Source organism: Heloderma suspectum, chromosome 2, assembly GCF_057233095.1.
Source record: "Heloderma suspectum isolate Gila_16-S chromosome 2, 16-S_ref, whole genome shotgun sequence".
Lineage (NCBI taxonomy): Eukaryota > Metazoa > Chordata > Lepidosauria > Squamata > Helodermatidae > Heloderma > Heloderma suspectum.
In genome coordinates, this window is record NC_139459.1 from 10,606,137 (window position 1) to 10,619,938 (window position 13,802).

Genomic DNA, 13,802 nt, shown 5'->3' on the forward strand with positions numbered 1-13,802 from the left:
TCCCCACCCCCAATCTTCCACATGTGCCAGAATAACCTTCAGCAAAGCCCAAACCCTGACTACCAATGGCCTCTGTGGACTCACCTCAGGCTGCGCAGAGTCTGCATACTTTTGGATCTTTTTTATCTTGTTCTTTCCCAAAATTTACACAAATGTATTCATGGGAAAATATGCACATTTCTGCTGAGACTGGTAAATATACGCAGGGGAAAGTTGAATAGAATGGGGGACTAAATGTGATATATGAAAGCAAATTACATAAATTGTTGCGAACGCTCTTATGAAATTGTTTTAGGGATGTACGAAAGTCACCTTTTCGTGGAATTGATTCGCGGTGGGGGTGAGGCGCTCCATCCCTCCCCCCGGAATCCTCTATGGGGGGGAGGCGATCCAGTCCTCCCCCCCGGAATCCTGTCCAGCCTGCTCTGCAGCAGCTCCATGGAGCAGCCGGCCAGGGCCATTCTCAGCCAGACTTCTGGCCGCATACGAGCTGCTGTGGCCATTTGCATCCAGCCAGGCTGCTATGATAGGCTATGTAAGTATTTACGTAGCCTATTACGGCTGGGGGAAAAAAAAAAAAAAACAGCGTACGCAAATGGCGGCGGCGACAGCAGCCGCCATTTGCGTTCCCTATTTTTTGCCATTTTAACCTACGTAAATATTTACGTAGGCTATTATGGCAAAAAAAAGGGGGGGGAATACAAAACGGCTAAAACGTTTAGCCTAAAACGTAAGCTAAAACGGCGACAAAAAAGGAACGCAAATAACGCCCACTATGCTATTTGCGTTCCCTTTTTTTTTGCCGTAATACCCTATGTAAATATTTACATAGGCTAAAACGGGGAAAAATAGGGAACGCAAATGGCGGCCGCTGTAGCCGCCACCATTTGCGTACGCCTTTTTTGTGTGTTTTTTGCTTGGCTTGCCGTGGTAGGCTACGTAAATACTTACATAGCCTATCATGGCAAAGACCAGGATGCAAATGGTGGCCGCAGCAGCCGGTCGAAAGACCAGCCGCCACCGCCGGAGCTGCCGCCATCCGGAACATCCACCCCAGCTAAGCTTCATCCCGGGGGGAATCCGCAGGGGGGGTGGGGGGTGGCAGGCCGTTCCGCCACAGATTTCGGGAGGCTGAATGTCAGTGCATTTGGCCTCACTGAAATCCGTGGCGGAATTCTCCACCATCCCTAAATTGTTTGCGTATTTTTCCGCATAATGAAAAAGAATGGATCTGTCTGTGAATGGGCGCTGGAACAAATGACACTGCACAATCCCTGAAACACACACAGGAAGCTTTTCACACAAATCCAGAGATCCCTAATTTGAATAAGGCCTTCCACTAATTCCTCCTTGTACTCTGCTTGGTTTAGGATTTTGGTGAATTTCCAGGGTAAGGGAATTCCAGAGTTAAAAGGCAACCACTGAGGTGGGGAGGATCTCACTCTGGGTGCCCTTGGAAGTGTTAATCTAGCAAGGTTGGCTTCATTTTGTCAGTATTGCTTTGGATTTCAGTGCTTTTCACCATGAGGAGAAAATGGGTGTAAGTGAGCCTTTATGGATGCTCCAAATTTTGCTTGGAATTGGCTGTGTGGAGCACAAAGGAAAGCATTTCAACAAAACATAGGAACTAGAATGGGTCCAGTAAACAACATCCAGGTGTTTCTCACCTGGCTTCTGTTTTCCCCATAATAGGTGCCCACTGAATCAGGGGGGAAGGGGGATGTGATGCTATCCTTGTCTCTGCAGCGTATCACTAGCATTTATCTCATTTGCAGTGGGCACCAGCAAGTTGGGCTTTTGTCAACCTGTCATTTTCTTCTTCTTTTTCTCTACCCCCCACCTTTTGTGTGTGTGTGGGGGGGGGGGACAGAAAGCAGAGTTCAGTAAATAAAGATAAATGATTGTGCTCCTTCTCTGCAGACCCTGGAGCTAAACCGAACAGGCCTCTTATGGTTTGTACTGCTTCATTGACTGTTCAGACAGCCTGGTAATACGACAGATGTACCCAGCCGTTCCCTCTTCCCTGCTGTCCATTAGATTATGTTCATTTTGTCTGAGATGCCATTAGAAGTCTCAAGGTCAAAGGAGTCATGGGAAAGAAAGAGGAGGACTATTTTTCCCCTCCCCCTGCAGCCTCAATGTGCTTAAGAAGCCACTCGCTACTGCAAAGCCTTTTGAAAAAAGGGGCATATTCCCTTTGGGCATAATGTATTGAAGTCAAATGCAGGTGTCCAGTTAGCCCCAAGGCCATTTTGGCAGGGGAGCCCAGGAATGGGAGCTATGTGGCATCCCTAAATTCTTGATGAATTATTGGGTAGAGCAACATTCATTACGGCAGAGAGAATGCAGAACCAAAGACCAACAGAAAAAGAGTGCTTGGAGGCCCCAGTGCCTTTCCCTCCAGAGGTGTCTGTATGCTATTTGTCCCAGTAACTGACATCCCAAGTTAAAAGGATCAAGAAGGAGGTGGGAAGGACCCCTCTCTGAGTGAGACCCTGGAGATCCTCTCTCAGTTGCTGTGCTAGATGGACAAATAGGCTGTTAGAACAAATGTTCTAATCAAGATAAGTGGCAACTTCTTACAGAAGCAGAAATTTTTCAGCTACAGTTAAAAATGGGGGTGGGGGCAGGAGCGGCAGGGGAGAATAGGTTTTGTAGACAAAATATCTCCTTCAAGAGATTTGCCTTCGAATAGATACAGCCCTTGAGAAACTGATTCAGTAGATTTTTTTATCATCTTGTGCAGTAATCAAGGTGTGTTTCCTGCACTTTATATGTCATATTCCAGAGCATTTTTTAAATAAGGATTATGTGTTTTTTCTACCATCATGTTAACAGTTTGATCGTGAACACTTCAGTGAAGTTGATGACTTTTGATGATGATTCTATGGATCATCTCTCTCCACGTATCCCGATCTTGTTGGGTACCTTTTGGCCTGGGGGGCCTGCTGTTGGATCCCATACCTGATACTTTTGAGAGCTTTTCCATAAAAATTTTCTTGGCAAGTTTATTCTGGAGTAAGTTGCCTGGTCTTTCTCCAACCCTCCCCATTTATCCAGGTTTGGGACCGGCATGCACACAAATGTACATGCCTGGGTTATCCCAGTAACTAGGAAGAGAGAAACTCAGAAAGATGAGAATCCTACACAGCTTTTGGCAAAGGCCATACTTTTTTTCCTTTTATTTCCCTTGTTTTAAGCAAAAAAAAATATTCTTTTATGTGAGAGGATTATCCCCCACCCCCACCCCGAAACAGGAATGCGAGCATGAAAGTGTATTGATTGATTGATTGATTTCATTTATATCCCACCCTTCTTCCATCATGGAACTCAAGGAGGCTACGTGTGGCTCCCAGGTAGTCTCCCCTCCAAGCGCTGACCAGACCCAGACCTAGCTTCAGCAAGGTGGCTGTCATGTGCCTTCAGTCAGACTATGCCCTGGGATAGCATTATGATACCTACATGACAAGTTCCAGAGGAATAACTGTGATAGTCTGTTGCTGCAAAACCAGCAAAGAATGTTATGGCACCTTATACACAACAGATTCATTGGGGTACAAGCTTTCTTGGGGTGTGCAATATTGTTTCTTTGTTTCATGTTCTATTCATCTTCATTCATGGACAAAAAACATTCATTTTGTTATTCATTCATGACTATTGCATTTTTTTTTCATTATCCTTTCACTTCAATTGTTTTGGTTTGTTGCATGTTTCTACATACGTTTCCTTTTCTTAGATACTTTTTTTCTTCTTTTTTGGCCTCTGCCTCTGTGGGTGGATGTGGAGCTGATTTAGACAGCCATCTCTGGTGGACTCAATTTCATTTTCCCAGACGTCTCCAGACACAGGGCCATTCCAGGGCATTCTCGGGGAAAATGGCAACCACCGCCAAGAACAAAAACAGTGTCTGCTTCCCTCCCACCCCCAGTTTCCCCTAGAATGATTCAACACATGGTGCAAATATGAATAAGGAAAACAAACCCATCATTGTATAAGGGTGTTTCCGGAAAATGCTGGAAATGTGAAGATCAGGATGGAACGTTTTATCATTTATGGTGGACTTGTAAAAAAGCTAAAATATTTTGGAAACAAATATTTATTTATTTATTTATTTATTTATTTATTTCTATACCGCCCAATAGCCAAAGCTCTCTGGGCAGTTCACAAAAATTAAAACCAAACAACACACAATAAAACAATTTAAAATATATAGAACATTAAAACCACAATATAACAATACAACCACAATAAAACCTAGCAGCAGTACAGGAGTTTAAAATACAGATTTAAAACAGCAAAGATAAAAATTTAGAAAGCTGGGAAAATAAAAAGGTCTTCACCTGGCGCTGAAAGGAGTACAATGTAGGCGCCAGGCGAACATCACTAGGGAGCTCATTCCAGAGCCGGGGTGCCACAACAGAAAAAGCCCTCCTCCTAGTAGCCACCCGCCTCACTTCCTTTGGCAGGGGCTCATGGAGAAGGGCCACTGATGATGATCTTAAGGTCCGGGCAGGCACATATGGGAGGAGGCGATCCTTCAGGTAACCTGGTCCCAAGCCGTTAAGGGCTTTGAATGTTAACACCAGCATTGAATCGGGCCCGGAAATGGACTGGCAGCCAGTGCAGCTGGAAAAGTACTGGTGTAATATGAGCTCGCAGGCCAGTCCCTGTTAACAATCTTGCTGCCCTATTTTGGACCAGCTGAAGTTTCCGGACCGTTTTCAAAGGCAGCCCCACGTATAACGCATTGCAGTAATCCAGACGAGAAGTTATCAGAGCATGGATAACTGTAGCTAGGCTATCTCTGTCCAGATAAGGGCATAGTTGGTATACCAGCCTAAGCTGATAAAAAGTGCTCCATGCCTCTGAGTTCACCTGTGCCTCAAGTGACAGTTCTGGATCCAAGAGCACCCCCAAACTACGAACCTGATCCTTTAGGGGGAGTGCAACCCCCTCTAGAACAGGTTGAATATCACCTAGCCGGGCAGACGAACCACCCACTAACAGTACCTCCGTCTTGTCTGGATTGAGTTTCAGTTTATTAGCCCTCATCCAGTCCATTACCGTGCCCAGGCACTGGTTCAGAACAGCCACTGCCTCACCTGGGTTTGATGAGAAAGAGAGGTAGAGCTGGGTGTCATCCGCATATTGATGGCACCTCAGCCCACACCTCCAGATAACCTCCCCCAGCGGTTTCATGTAGATGTTAAACAGCATGGGGGATAAAATAGAGCCCTGTGGAACCCCATGGCACAATTGCCATGGCACAGAGCAATAATCCCCCAGCACCACCTTCTGGAATTGGCCATCCAAGTAGAAGCGGAACCATTGTAGTGCAGTGCCTCCAACTCCCAACCCAGACAACCTATCCAGAAGGATACCATGGTCGATGGTATCGAAAGCCGCTGAGAGGTCCAGGAGAATCAACAGGATCGCACTCCCCCTGTCCCTCTCCCAGCAGAGGTCATCCCACAGGGCGACCAAGGCAGTTTCCATTCCAAAACCAGGCCTGAAGCCCGATTGAAATGGATCTAGATAATCCGTTTCATTCAAGAGTGCCTGGAGCTGTCCTACGACCACCCGCTCAAGCACCTTGCCCAGGAAGGGGATATTGGCCACTGGCCTATAATTGTTAACATCCTCTGGGTCCAGGTTAGGCTTTTTCAGGAGTGGTCTAATTACTGCCTCTTTTAAAGTGGCAGGCACCACTCCCTCTCTCAAGGAGGAATTTACAACCTCCTGGACCCAGCCGGACAACCCCTCCTTATTTGATTTAATAAGCCATGAAGGGCAAGGGTCAAGCACACAAGTGGTCGATCGGACTTGGCCAAGCACCTTGTCCGCATCCTCAGGCCTCAGTAACTGAAACTCATCCAATAAAACTGGACCAGACGGTGCTCTGAACGCCTCTACCAATGGAACTGCATTAATGGTGGTGTCCAATTCATGACGAATCTGAGCGACTTTATCCTCAAAGTGCCGCGCACACTCGTCACAGCGTGCTACCGAGGGTTCCACCGTCTCTCTCCCTGGCCCAGAATGTAACAGGCCGCGAACCACTCAGAAAAGCTCCGTTGGATGATACTGAGAAGATGCAATGCTGGTGGAAAAGAACTGCCTCTTTGCCACCCTCACCGCCACAGAGTAGGCTCGATAGTGGGCTCTTACCTGTGTTCGGTCAGACTCAGCACAAGTTTTCCTCCACCTGCGTTCTAGCCATCTCCCCTCTTGCTTCATTGCCCTCAGCTCAGGTGTATACCAAGGAGCTGGCCGGGCTCTGCTCAGAGGGAGAGGGCGCTTGGGCGCGATCGTGTCAACTGCCCGAGTCATCTCTGCATTCCACAGAGCGACCTGGGCTTCGACAGGAGCACCAGCCATACCAGCAGGAAAATCCCCCAGAGCCCTCTGGAATCCATCGGAATCCATTAATCTCCGGGGGCGGACCATTTAATAGGTCCCCCACCCTTGCAGAGGGGAAAGGCCGCCAGAAGTCTAAACCTCAGCAGGAAGTGATCTGACCATGACAAAGGGACAGATGTTAATTCCTCCACTTTCAGATCACCATCCACCTGCCCAGTCGAGAAAACCAGATCAAGCGTGTGTCCTTTTATATGCGTTGGGCCGATGACATGTTGGGACAGCCCCATGGTTGTCATGGCGGCCATGAAGTCCTGAGCCGCCCCGGATACAGTGGCCTCGGCATGGAAGTTGAGATCCCCCAGGACCATCATCCTGGGGGTCCTCAACACCAAGTCCGAGACCACCTCCGTCAGCTCAGGCAGGGAGTCTGATGGGCAGCGGGGTGGGCGGTACACCAACAGAATCCCTAATCTGTCCCGGGTAACCAACACAAGGTACAAACACTCAAGATCTGCACTCGAATGAGCAGGAAGCCTGGAGAGGGAGATTGAATTCCTATAGACCACGGCAACCCCCCCTCCCCGACCCTCAAGTCGGTGTTGGTGCTGCACCGAGTACCCAGGAGGGCACAGCTGGGAGAGAGTGACCCCTCCCAGTTCCCCCACCCAGGTCTCAGTAATACATGCCAGGTCAGCCCCCTCATCCACAATCAAATCATGGATGAGGGAGGTCTTATTTTGGGCCGACCTGGCATTCAGCAGCAGCACCACCAGACCCGAGGGCAGATTGGTAAGGCTGCCAGGAACCATCAGGTTGGGGGAAAAACCAGAAGAGGGGACAGCTGTAAGGTGTCTAGCCCCTCTTCTCCTCAGCTGGCCTGTTAATCCCCCAACGCCATACCTCCCCCTGCCCATGACCACAGTTATGGTGGCACCTCCCCCACCCCCTGAGTTGCCCAATAGTCCTCCCAGGCACATATTAAAATATTAAGATATAAAATACACAACAGTTTAAAAAAATATAAAAGAGAACAGCAGCGAAGAAGGAGCAGATAGTCCACGTTTGCCCCTTCCCCTTGTCTTTAAAGCTGCTGCCCTCTGCTGCTGCTGCTATTTGCTGCTGGTATTGTGGCTGCTGGTGTCTCTGGAGAGGCAGGTGGGTAGATCTTCAGGTCCTACGCGACTCCAAGTGCGACGCTAAGTGCGCACTTAGCGTCGCACTTGGCGCGACGCCGAGGCGCTGCCTCTGGCAGCCCCGCCTTAAGTACCTGTGGGCGGGGGCAGAAGCAGGCTCAGGATCACCCGGTGCAGCTGCTGGCTGGTCCTCCTTCCCCAGGCTCCTGTAAATACAGTCTTTAACTCAAAGAATATTAAAGACTACTATAGAATTAAAGCCAGAAACTTTTTTATTGGGTCTAACAGATAAATACATAAAAGAGAAGGGGGAACCCACTTTCTCTACACGACAATGGCTGCAAGGTTATTGTATGCACAGAAGTGGAAGAATGAAATAATACCAACTGTGAGCGAGTGGATCGTGAAAATGATGGAGCTGGCAGAGATGCCAAAACTTACTGTTATAATTAAAGAAGGATCAACAACTAAATGTATGTTAGATTGGAAATCTTTTATAGAATTTGTACAAGAAATAGAGAAAAATGGTATCTGTGTATGTTAATTCTGAACTTTGAGATGGTTAGTTCTCCTTTTTTTGTTGTTAAAAATTAGGAGAGAAATGAGATAATGTCTGTGAATTCAGTGTATGATATACAACGAAGATAAGAAGTAGAGAATAATAATAAGCATTTGTTGTGTAAGGGGAGCCAAAGGCTTACAATCTTAAGAGATATTTTAGTGTATGTGTATTGTGTGTTGTTGTTGTTGTTGTTTTCTCTTAAAAAAATAAAATTATTATATCAAAAAGGAAAACAAACCCATCTATTGCTGGTAGGAATGTACGGAACCCCTACCTTTCCTTCCGGGGGGGGCTCCACAGGGGGGGAGGCGATCCATTCCTCACCCCCAGAATCCTCTGGAGCGGCTCCGCATGCACTGGATTCCATGGACCGGCACTCCTGCTCCAGATCTTCAGCTGATATGGCAATGGTGGTGGCCATTACCGTTCTGCTTGGAGAAAGGCAGCCGCAAATGGCGTAGTGGACACCACTCACAGCTGTAAAGCCCTGCATTTTATGTAAATAGAGTCGTAAATGGCTGTGATTAGGTAGAACTCAGGGCTTTATGGCTGCAAGTGGTGTCCACTACGCCATTTGCAGCTGTCTTTCTCCATGCAAAATGATAATGGCAGCCGCCATTGCTGTGTCGGCTGAGGATCCGGAGCAGGAGTGCAGGTCCACAGGGGATCTCCAGGAGGCAGAGGTGAGTGGAGCTGTACCACCACAGATTCCGTATGCTGGATGCCAAAGCATTTGGCCTCATTTGAGTCTGTGACGGAATTCTCCGCCATCCCTAATTGCTGCAATGACCCAGAGTATTTTCAGCATTGGCTTGGGATGTATAAGAATCTCGATCTTGTTCTCAACATGAGCATAAACTAGGGATGTACGAATCCCTTACCTGGCTCCATGCAGGGGCATCCGCGGTGGGGGGGAGGCGCTCTGTCCCTCCCGCCTGACACCTCTACAGGGGGGGAGGCATTCCGTCCCTCCCCCCAGGATCCTGGCTGGCTGGCTCCACTCCGCGGCCAAGCCGTGGAGCCGCCGGCCAGCTCCGAATGCCCACAGCCAGACATCCGGCCACTAGGCAGCCGTGCAGGGACGCAAATGGCGGCTGTTGTAGCCACCGCCATTTGCGTCCCTGTATTGAGCAGTGATAGGCTACGTAAATATTTACATAGCCTATCACGGCCTCCACAGGGATGCAAATGGTGTCCCTGCATTAGCCGTGATAGGCTACGTAAGTATTTACATAGCCTATCACTGCTACGAAGAGGAGGAAGCGAACGGCGGCCACAGGACGGCTGCCATTCGCAAAGCAGCAAGGATGGGAGCAGGTAAGAGCTCCGTTTCATGCACCTTTCATGCGGTGGGTGGGCGGGGGCTTCATTCCGCGATGGATTTTGGGGGGCCGAATGCACTGGCATTCGCCCTCACCGAGATCCCTCGCGGAATTCTCTGACATCTAGGGATGGCAGAGAATTTCTCCCCGAGTCCTCAGGAGGCCGAGCGCTGACGCATTCGGCCCCCTGAAGTTGGTTGGGAAATTCTCCGCCAGCCCCCCGCCCCCCCCAGGACAGGACTTACCTTCGGCGAATGTCTCTCTCGGCGGCGGGTCCCGGCGGCGGTTCGGCAGCGGTTCGTCTCCCGTCCAGCTGCCGCCGGCGCCATTGCAAAAAAAAAAAAACTAAAGTAAAAAAAACCCCACACACCCATGATAGGCTACATAACGATTTACATAGCCTATCACGGCTAGGGATGTACGAAAGTCACTTACCTGGTCTCGCAGCTTGCTTCGCGGTGGGGGGGAGGTGCTTCGCTTCTCCCCCCGAAGTTCAGGCCGGGGGGGGAGTCTTCCCGCCTCACCTGGCTGAAATTCAGGCCGGGGGGGAGGCTTCCCACCTCGCCTGGCCGAAATTCAGGCTGGGGAGAAGCGCCCCGTCTCCCCGGCCGCGAACGTCAAAAGAAAAGTTAAAAAAAAAAAAGCCCCGTAATAGGCTACGTAACGATTTATGTAGCCTATCACGGCTAGATCTGCAAAGTCAGCTGTGATAGGCTACGTTAATCATCATGTAGCCTATCACGGGTGACAAAAGCTATTTGCGTTGCCCTTATTTTCGCCGTAGTCTACGTAAATCTTTACGTAGACTAGACATGCCAAAATAAGGAATGCAAATGGCGGCGCCCATGGGCGCCGCCGTTTGCGTACGCGCTTTTTTTTTTTCCCAAAGTCACCCGTGATAGGCTACGTGACGATTTACGTAGCCTATCACGGCTGACTTTGGAAATCTAGCCGTGATAGACTATGTAAATCGTCACGTAGCCTATCACGGGGTCTTTTTTTTTTCTTTTTCTTTTTTACTTTTTGTTTTGCGGCCGGGGAGACGGGGCGCTTCTCCCCAGCCTGAATTTCGGCTGGGTGAGGCGGGACGCCTCCCCCCCTCGCCTGAACTTCGGGAGGAGAAGCAAAGCGCCTCCCCCCCACCGCGAAGCCAAGCTGCAAAAAGGTAAGTGACTTTCGTACATCCCTACTGACATCACTAGCATAAACACAGGTCTGTCAAAAATGTTCGCAAACTGCTGGACAGATCCTCACATTCAATTTGTGCAATTTTCCCAGTTTATTTTGCACAAATTTCCCCCTGTAGAATCAGCTCGACGTTAGTCTAGTTTGTGCAAATGAGCAAAGCTGTGCAAATGAGGAAAGCTAGACAAATTAGGAAAGCTGTGCAAATGTGGAGAAATTTGCTCACATTTCACTTTCGATTGCTGCTAAATTTGCACAAGTTTCCCGTTCATGCAGAGAGAGCAGCAACTGCAAATGCGAACAGAAATCAGGCACGAGACGAGTGGTGAGATGATGTTAGGAAAGTCCTTGTGATCTTGCACATGGCTCATTCTCCCATCCCTAGCACTGGCTAGACATTTTCTTCAGTGGAAAGAGAAGCTCCGTACACTAGGGATGGTGGAGAATTCCTCCATAGACCCCAATGAGGCTGGATTCCAAAGAATCCGGCCTTCGGAGTCTGTGGTGGAATGAAGCACTTACCGCCACCTCCCTCCGGAATCTGTCTGAGCCAGCTGCTCCTTGCAGCAATCCCATGGAGCCAGCTACTGGCTCCACATTACTGGCAATACGGCTGGCTGCCATTGCTGTGCTGTATCACTGGCTGAGTGAGGGCTAACTCCAGACTCAAATGGCATAGTGGACACCATTTGCGGCCATAAAGCTGTTAGATTACCCTAAATGCAGCCATTTATGGCTGCATTTAGGTTAATCTAACAGCTTTATGGCTGCAAATGGCATCCACTACGCCATTTGCGAGTCTGTTTTTTCACACAATAGGGTAGCAGCTCAGACGGATTCCACGGAGAGGGATGGATCACTTCCCCCTGCAGGTAGATTCCCACCTGGACCAGCAGGTAGGGAATCTGCCCATCCCTACCGTATACACAAATGGAAACCAGAACCATAAAAACAAATGGATACAGCCCTTGGGTCATCATCTCTTGTTTAAATGTTGAGATTCTGAGCAACTGATTGTCAGGGTGGACAATGATCCCATAGAACCCCAGAGTAGTTCTGATTCTGAGGAAGAGGAGTCACTCCTGGGAGAGGAGCGTGCTCCTCTTTCCCAGGGCCAACAGCTGACGGAGATTCCTCCCACCAGCATTCCTAGCTTAGATAGCAGCCCTGGGAGTGACAGATCGTGGGAAGCAGACCTGATGGACGCGCGACGCCGACGGAAAGAGCGGCGCCAAATGGAGGGCACAGAAAGGAGGCGTAGTGCCCAGTTGGCGCGCAAACAATGGCTGTGCCCAGAGGATCCAAGGGAAAAGGGGAGGGACTCTCCCTAGCCCTTAAGTTCAGGGGTCTGCCAGTAATTCCCTTTCAAACGGGGACCAACTGTTCCAACTTAGGGCATAAGTTGCTGCTCATATCTAGTTGCTAACAACTAGATAACAACTCTGCTGCTCATATCTAGTTGCTAACAGTAGAGTTGTTAAGTTGTAAAAGAGGAATAAAGCTTTGAAAAGAATCAATTTGTCTGTGTCTGGACGTGGCTACTGGATTAGACTGAGAGAGGCCTCCAAGGAGCCCTTGACACTGATACCGATATTCCTCCTATTCATTTCAGCTCCTGTTCTGTCTAAATTCCATGCACGGAGGAGTGGGGAGTGGGACAATGCCTGCTGGCTCTGCCTCCTTGTCATCTGTGCATTCCAGCAAACCAGCATGGGTGGGACTCCCAATCAAGTCGAGAGCTGCACATGCTTATTCTTTCCTTTCCAATTGTCCACTGAATATTCAAACTCATGAGCAGAGGTGGAGAGTGAATAGAACTAAAGGGCAGGCTACTAGGCTACTTCTTCCCCCTCCATCCCAATGCCATGCATGTGGGGGTCTTTTAAGTATACAGCCCTTATTAGGTTTGGATGACTTTCCCTCTGATTGGTTTCTCCCAGCTAGGGATGTGCAAACCCATCCCCGTCCAGGTTCTCTGGGTGCCCGCCCAGCCCCTGACCCTGCTCGCCGGTCCCTGGACTGCACTTGAGCCCCTCCCATGCTTGGCAAGCAGCCCGCAATCACCCCAGCAGCCTCATCAAGCTCTTCAGACACCATTTTTGAAAGATACAATGGTGATCGCAAAAATGCTCATATTTGCATATGTGCAAAAATGTGCATTCTCACAAAAATGTGCATTTGAGGGCATATGCAAATATGCACATTCACAAAATGCGTATTTTTGTGCATACACAAATATGGGCATTTTTGCGATTGCTCTTCTATTTTTTAAAAAATGGTGACTGCAGACAGAGCTCGACAAGGCTGCCGTGGTGAGTGCAGGCTGCTCGCCGAGCATGGGTGGTGGGATGAGTGAGGGCAGGGGCTCAGTGAGCAGGGCTTGGGGTGTGGGCAAGCGGGGTTCCACCAGATTCCTGGATGGGATTGGGTACCCCCACCATCCCTACTCCCAGCTTTCTATTAGGCTGAAGGTGCAGAGCCAATGAGGATGTGCAAATGTGCCTCTAAGTCTGGCCAGCTGCCCACACAAACCCTACGAATCACAATTTAAAATAAAAATAATTTAATAGCCGCAGATATATAAAGCATGACCTGTTGTGTCTATTTGCAGCTCTGTCCAATTGTTCCTAGGGATGGGGGAGAAATTTGGTTCTCATTTCAGTGTAAACCCACTTCCCAAATCAATACATGAGCCAAACACCATTAAACTTCCATATTCACACACATAAGCACACGCAAAACTGTGTATATTAGTGATGATGGTGATGATTTAAAAAGCACTATATTAGGGAAAACCGCTTGTGAAAAAAGTTGTATATTAAGCAAAATTGCATATGCAAATACATATATTTGGAGAAATGTGCACAAAAATGCAGATGAATTCTCATGCCTAACATTCAGAAAATAACATTCAGAAATGGATGAGGAAATGTGGCAAAAGGAACTTAAGATTAAAAATATCAACTTTGATATATTTGTCCATCCATGATTGTGTCTGGGCCATATGCTCCTGTTACCCCACCCTTGTTACATTACTGCAAGCTCCCAGCATTCATCTGACTTGTGCTCTGACTGACCGAGAGTAGCTTGAATAATAAGCGATGTATGGATTTTGTTAAATGTGTTCCATCTGTGGTTTGTTGATTGTCAGCTGTCTTTCATTCCATCATCCATTCATTGATGGAATTTGTTTTTTCTTTCCAGAATTTCAGCCAACTCACAACTAGAATTCCATCCAAC